General features: G+C 34.9%; 1 protein-coding gene across 3 annotated transcripts in view; it reads right to left on the bottom strand.

The window, feature by feature from the left end:
• BRINP3 (BMP/retinoic acid inducible neural specific 3) overlaps window positions 1-7,225 on the bottom strand; it is a 253,015-nt gene that overhangs the window by 106,979 nt on the left and 138,811 nt on the right. The window lies entirely within an intron of this gene.

Genomic DNA, 7,225 nt, shown 5'->3' with positions numbered 1-7,225 from the left:
CTTTTTCCAATCTATGTCTTAAATCTTCTCATTTTTACACTGGAAGTTTGAGTGGTATCAGATGTTGGGGTGTGGTCATGGGAGGGATCTTCGAAGAGTCTGTTTGTTATATAACTGCCATATATTTTTAGGTCTTATTCAGAAGCTATAAGAATTTCTCACTCGTCTTTATAGCAGTTTTCAATAATTTAATATGGCTTATTCATTAATGAATTTGATTCTTTAGAATGATGTTTGATTACTGGGGAACAATATCCAGAGTTGGTACATGTATTATCTAAAATGTCCAGTTGCCAACAGAAATTTAAGAGGCATGAAAAGAAATAAGAAAGTATGACCCATACACTGAAAAAAAAATTAAAAAACAGGGACAAAAATTTCTTGTGAGGTCAACCAGATGTCAGACTTAACAGAAAAAGTGTTTAGAATAGCTTTTATAAATATATTCACAGAACTAAAGAAAAGCAAGACTAAAGAAGGAACCAATGTCACATCAAGTCAGAATAACAATAAGAGAGAGAAATTATAAAAACTAAGAAATGGATAGTCTAGAGTTAGAAAGCACAATCACTGAAGTGTGTATACACACACACACACACACACACACACACACACACACACACACTAGAGGGCTCAATAGCAGAACTAGCTAAAGTAAGCAATAGTGAACTTGAATATAGACCAACAGAGATTATGCAAGCAAAGAAAAAAAGAGAAAAAAGGAAAACATAAAACAAAACCAGAGCCTCAGAGAAATGTTTCCAATTTTTTTAGAATTTTTATTTCTAAGAATTTTTTATTTCTAAAAAAAATTAGAAATAAACATAACTAAGTTCAAAGGTATCCTCTGAACACTACAAAATATTGTTTAAAGAAATTAAATATCTAAATAAGTGGAAAAGCATACCACATACATGTATGTAGGTTGGAAGACCTAAATTTTGGTAAAACGACAAGGGTCCCTAAACTGATCTACAGAGTCATCGAAGTTCCTATCAGAAGTCACAGATTACTCCTTTGTAAAAATTGACAAGCTTACTTTAAAATTAATAAAGAATTGTAAGTGACCTGGAATAGCAAAATGAATACTGAAAAAAGGAGAAATAAGTAGGGATGCTCCTACTTCCTTATATTAAAAATTACTACAAAGCAATGGTAATCGAGACATTGTAGTACTGACACAAGGATAAACTTACAGATCAATGACATAAAATTGAGAGTCTTGATATAAATCCATACATGTAGGATCAGCTAATTTTTGACAAGGATGCCGAGAACATTCGATGGGGAAAGACTAGTCTTTTCGAACGATGGTGCTGAGACATCTGGGTAGCTACATGCAAAAGGATGAAGTTGGACTCTTATCTCAGAAAATACGGAAGTAAAATTTTAAGATCTACAACGGAGTTTTAGATGTAATACCAAAAGCGCAAGAAACAACAAAATAGATAAACTGGACTTCCTCAGAATTAAAAACTTCTGTGTTTCCAAGTCATCATCAAGAAGGTGAAAATGCCACCCAAAGAATGCAAGAAAATATTCTCAAATTATATATCTAATAAGAGAACTATCTAGAATATATAGAGAACTTGCACAACTGAACAATAAAGATAAAACCCAAATAAGAAATGATTGAAGAATCTGAACAGACATTTCTATAAGGAACACGTATACATTGTTTATAGCAACGTTATTCATAATAGCCAAAAAATAAAATTAACCCAAATGTCCATCAGCAGAGTAATGGATAACGCACGTGCCACATCCAGACAATGAAATATTATTCAGCCATAAAAGGAAGAAAAGTATTGATTCGTGCAACAACTTGAATGAATCTTGAAAACATTGTGCCACATGAAAGAGGACGGCCATAAAAGTCACATATTTTATAACACTATTCCTATGAAAATCCAGAATAAGGCAATCTATAGAAACAAAGTGGTTACTCAAGGCTGGCTGGGGGTGGGCAGGGGTTGGGAGGATCACAGCAAAAGGATCTTGGGAATTTTTGTAAGGCGATAAACACTTTTCAAATTTCTCTGAGGTGATGGTTGCATATATTTGTGAAGATACTAAAACAGATTGAATTGGACACTTAAAATTTATAAATGGTATGGCATATAAATTATATCTCAATAAAGCTGTTTTTAAAATGAGCATTTAGTCTACATGTGATCATATCACTGGATACTATAACGTGGTTATCTTTTCAGTGTAACACTCTAAATTAGGAAGGAGGTCAAGGAGCAGGTGTAGTCTCTGCTTCCTGTATTCATATCATTCACTTCCTCCTTTAAAAACAAAAATACATAAGAAGTAAAATCAAAATTCTGCTTGTATGATCAACAAAATATTCAAAGTAGACTTGTGGAAATGTTTCTATTTTTTTCCCTTTATAACGTATTTTAAAAATGTATTTTAATTTTTTGAAGAAATGTTCATATGTGTACATTAATTTTTATTTCAATAATCTCGGTCAGTTTGAGTTTCGTAGATTAGGTTGGCTTGATTGCTTGTGAGGAATCTGGTACTCAGGAGAGTATTAGTTAAGATTTCAGAGCTCTTTTAATAAATACTGCCAGTCAAACACACACTCACACACACATTCATATGGGAAAACACACACTAATACTCAGACAGAAATACAGAATTAGGACAGGAGACAGGGCATGGGCAGAGTCCAAATACATGCATCCCCTGAATGGTTTTCGGATCATCTTTGTTTTTTGTTTGTTTTGTTTTGATTTGGTTTGGTTTTCACCAATGTCTGCCAAAGTAACCATTCTAAGCAAGACTGCTAGGCAGTCATAAAAGGTTTAGTGAAAAGGAAGAATCTTCTACTGGTGGTATCACTTAACACTTGTTCTTTTTAATATTCTTTTGAAAATGGCAAATGTAATTTAAATGTAGGAAGAAGTAGAGTTCGAGAGTTTATTGATCTCAAATATTGCTCGTGAGAGTATTTGTTCCAAGTCGTCGTTTCTAATCAACCTATACAAAGTTCCTGGAGAAAGACGTGACTCCTGACACGATAACGCTGAGTTCTGTCTCCAGTCACTAAATAAAGATTAAATGACGAAGAGGTGCATAAATTTGGTGATCTGATACTGATAGCTATATTGAAACAAAACAAAATTAAAACATCCTTGTTTCTATGGTTGAAGGCAGGGTGATGGTAATTGTATTTATCGTTTTAAAAAATGTTATCTAATTGCTTTTCATGGGGGAGACACTGTATAAGGTAATGAAACAGACTTATTTAGATAAAAATATAATAAGAACAATGGTCACAATATGTAGAGGGTCACCTTAAAAACCTTGATATTCAATTCATATTCAATCTAAGGAAGATGTCTTGGATGTTCAAGGAGAGAGTGTATTTTATTTTGCCTGATGTTTCTTTGACAACAATTTTGCTAAGATAACCCCAATGCCCACTCTTAGCCCAACTCCCTCCCACATTCAATACTTCCCATCAAAGATAAAAGATTACCTGATATTAGTAATACTGAAGGACTGGAATATGCATGCTCAATGCTGGCCCTTATCAAATAACACTTGGATGCATCCATCAGAGAAGGTATAATCCGGTCTATTCTTTCATGGGTTATGCTTATGGAAGCGAGCTCTGCTCCACGGAAGACTGCTAGTTTGTTTATGTCGCATCGGGGGAGAAATATTTTGAAGGTTGTTGTGGCTGCGCTTTTATGTGATGCCGTGAAATAGGGCTTATATTTCAGCTTTAATCTTGGTGATTTCTATGAGTATTTCATAAATGGTTCTGAATTCTCTAAGAGGGAAGAAGGTATATACTATCAGAGCCCATGCACTCCAAAAGGAAATAATGCTAGAAATGGCGTATAAAATAAAAATCTGAAGTGTCTTAACATCTCCTGGAAACCTCTATGACCTTATATGACAGCAGAAGGTAATGTGATACAGCACAGTGTTTTGAACAAATTTGTACAGATATCAGGGGACAGAGAGAAACAGGAATGAAATGAAATGGCAGATGCCACAAAGGACTTCCAATTCTAGCTAGGATGTAGAAAGTCACAAGACCATCATTGTCACCCTAACAATGAAAGTACATCAGATACACTCAAATTCAAAGTTTTTTTTTGTTGTTGAACTTGGAGTACAATGAATGCTGCAAATGAACCCAAATCCAGAAAAGACTTGCCTCTTTCTGAGAGGAAAGGGACACACATCTGCTCTTATCATTGACCGCGGAGGATAAATCACCGAGTACCTGTGTAAAGTATACGGGAGGTGAGATGCAAAACAGCAGAACTGAGAAAAACACTCTGAATCGCTTGGGGTTTCCCCAAGAACAAGGCTCTGGTGAGTTGGAACAGGGCAACAGAACGGAGAGATCCACCCCTGTCAGGTACTTCTGGCTTTCACCAAGCACAGGGCACAAAATGAGAAGAAAAGCTGGAAAAGATGCTGCTGAGGCATTCAGGATGAGACTGGAAAGCAAAGATAATTTTGCAGGACCCAAGAGAATGGCAGCCAGACCTTACAGCAGAAGGACTTCCCATGATTCCGAAAGCTGACAGTGGCATTGTTGAGGACGTGATAATCTGAATCTCACTCTTGGCCAGATCCTAAATCCTTCTAATAGAAAAGTACAGATGCTGCCTTCAAGCTGTTTTAAGCCATATGTCAACAGATGAAGTTAAATTTTCAAGAAAGTGCACATCTACCTCATTCCCAATTATATCGACTCAGCCACACACCACAGAAGCCTAACAGAGGGAGGGGTACGATTATTTTTCAGAGAAAACAGTATTTACTTTAGTGTCTTTTGTGGGTTTTTTTACACACAATGTTTGATCATGATAATAATATGTGAGAAAGGCAAGAAAAAGTCAACTCGTGGGCAAGATAGGAAATAGTCAAAAGAAACAGATACAGATAAAAATAAGAGATTGAAATCACTGGACAGGAATGATAATGACTATGTTAAAATATCCAGTGGGAAAGTTAGGTATTATACATAAACGAAAGGGGAATTCCAGAAAAGAAAAATTATATAGAAATAAAAAATATTATACCATAAATGAAGATTTTACTTGATTGGGCTTGACATTATACTGTACAAATAAGGAAAAAAAACGTGAATGAACTAAACATAAGTCTTTAGAAATTAGTCAAACTGAAAAGCAAAGGAAAAAAACATGCAAGCCTTTAGAGACCATCTTCACAATGTCACTTGCAACTCTCTTCTGTAAACTGCGAAGCGCTACATCATTTGAGGATGGATATATTTTTTAGCCAGAAAAGTGACCTTTAAGTTAATTTTAATATACCATTTGTGCTTTTTCATAAAATTTTTGGCAACAAAATTTTAAACATTATAATTTTTAAAATATATTCTTTCTGTGTTAGAAAAATGTCAGAAGTGCAATAAATAGATCAGTATTTATTTTGAGAAACGACTGCTCTTTAAAAAATTTAACAATGATTAATAAAATAATTTAATTTTCCTCATTGTATATAATCTGATTTTTAAAATTGAAAGTATAAAGAAATCTTCTAAAATGCATATGCTACATTGGGTGATACATTAAATTTTCCCTCACATGTATAATGTATTTTGATTTCCTCATCATGACCAATCACATGGTATTAAAGATTTTTAGATTATTTCAAACTAAATCTAAAGACTATGTTAGTGTGATCTTTTAGATAAACAAATTTGTGTCGACTAATCTGAATTTTCTGAAAATAACAACCAATTCCAGAAAATATACTTGACATATTATAGCACAAGAAATAACATTTGATATAAAGTCATTAATTGGAATAGCAGTGAAGCTACAAAGGCATTTGGGCCGTTCTATTATTTATTTACAGATGTGTTAATGAACTGCAATCTACATTTGCATTCATAATTATGAGATACAAAAACAACAAATTATTCTATTCCATTTTCTGGAAACTGGCTCATAGTTACCAGGAACTGTCCAACTCTTTTGTGTTTTGTGCAAAAATTAGCATGACAAAAGCAGGCATGATTTTGCAGATTTAATTCTATTTTGCTGTTATCTCCCAATGAGCTTATTTGGCTCTATTTTTTAACAATACTCTGTGTCCTAAATTCTGTGAATTTGTTCAAGAAATTAAGTGCCTACTACCTGGCACTTAAAAACACAAGATGTATTACCTAATCAAGGAAAATGTGGATCACGTTACCCTGAGTATGAATCTCCAAAATATAAAAGCCATGCATGAACTTCTAGGGATTTAATAAAGGAGTTAAGCTCTTGATTTCAACTATATTACAAAAGCACTTTGAATTGAATTATGTATTCAAATATAAAAGATGTCAGTAGTTGGACGCCTTGCATTGCACCTACAAACTCTCCACTCCCACCCTTTTAAATGTGCATCTGAGCAATTGAGGAGAGACACCTTTTATCTGTGTAGAGACATGTTTGATAACAAATGAAAATAAAAAGTACTCTTCCAAGAAAAATGCACAGGCGCCAGAAAGTATGCATGCAATTCAAGGAGCCTCAGGCTTCCCAGGCGCACATGGGCCCCACACACTCCAGCAGAAAACATTTCCCTGGAGCTTGCAGACCACAGTTGGCTCCGGGCCAGAGAATCACCAGTCACTTAAAATTAAAATGGACGCAGCAGTGAATGCAAGTCAGTCCAAAATTAAATCCTAAAAGGCCTGGTTCCCCTCCCCTTGCACATACCCCACTACCTCGCTCTTGCACTCCCTATGCACTTCTGTGGCTATCTTCATAGCCCAGTAGCACATAACTCATTTCCTCAGATACAGCACAAGATATGTGCACAGTTATGCTTTATTTAAAACAGGGATATGCTTTAAGAAATGCACAATGATGAGATTTTGTCATTGTGTGGTCATAGAGCGTACTTGCACAGACCTAGATGGTATCACCTACTACTGGATGCGCTATATTTTTATGTGACTAGCAGTGCAGTAGGTTTGTATACACCTGCATTGCCACAAACATGTGAATAACGCATCGTGCTAAGACTTTACGATGGCTACAACATCAGGCAATAGGAAATTTTGATCCTTTATAAATTTATGGGACCACTATCTTATATGTGGTCCCTCATTGACTGAAACATTGTTATGTGGCACATGACTGTACCTGTCTTTACAATCCATCCATGTATCACATCCATATTCTTATCTATTTCTTCTCCTTGATCTAAAGCTCCACTTTCCCCATCC

The sequence above is a fragment of the Pteropus vampyrus genome, unplaced genomic scaffold (genome assembly GCF_000151845.1).
Source record: "Pteropus vampyrus isolate Shadow unplaced genomic scaffold, Pvam_2.0 Scaffold60, whole genome shotgun sequence".
NCBI classification, from domain to species: Eukaryota; Metazoa; Chordata; class Mammalia; order Chiroptera; family Pteropodidae; genus Pteropus; species Pteropus vampyrus.
The sequence above is the reverse complement of the archived record's forward strand: the minus strand, read 5'-3'. Positions and strand labels throughout refer to the sequence as shown.